The sequence below is a fragment of the Nannospalax galili genome, unplaced genomic scaffold (assembly GCF_000622305.1).
Source record: "Nannospalax galili isolate Female #2095 unplaced genomic scaffold, S.galili_v1.0 scaffold716, whole genome shotgun sequence".
NCBI lineage: Eukaryota > Metazoa > Chordata > Mammalia > Rodentia > Spalacidae > Nannospalax > Nannospalax galili.
Window position 1 is genome coordinate 356099 of NW_008339517.1, and position 762 is coordinate 356860.

Sequence of the window (762 nt, forward strand, 5' to 3'; positions counted from 1 at the left end):
TCCAATATTTAGTATCATTTGTTCTCTTGATCCTAGCCAGTCTGACTGGGGTAAGATGAAATCTTGAAATGGTTTTAATTTGCAGTTCCCTAATTATTAGTGATGTTGAACACCTTTTAAGATGCTTCTTAACACACTCCTGAATGATGAATGGGTCAAAGGAGTAATTAAGAAAGAAATAAAAGTATTCCTGGAACTAAATGAAAAAGACAATACAACACAACAAAAACCTCTGGGACAGCTGAAAGCCATCCTTAGAGGGAAGTTTATAGCTCTAAGTGCCTACATTAAAAAATCAGAAAGAACACAAATAAATGACTTAGCATTGCAACTCAAGACACTTGAAAAGCAACAACAAATGAAACCCAAACCCAGCAGATAAGAAGAAATAACAAAAATCAGGGCAGAAATTAATGAAATCAAAACAAAGAAGCAATGAGTCCAAGAGCTGGTTCTTTGAAAAGATAAACAACATTGACAGACCACTAGCCCAGTTAACCAAAAGAAAGAAAGAAAGAGCACCTCCAAATCAACAAAATGAGAGATGAAAGGGGGAACATCACAACAGACACCAGAAAGATACAGAACATTATAAGGGAATACTTTAGAAACCTATATGCTACTAAATTTGAAAACCTAAAAGAAATGGATGGGTATCTAAAGGCATGGGAACTACCAAAACTAAACCAAGAAGAGATTAACAGCTTAAACAGACCCATATCACAAAAAGAAATTGAAACAGTAATACAAAACCTCCCGACT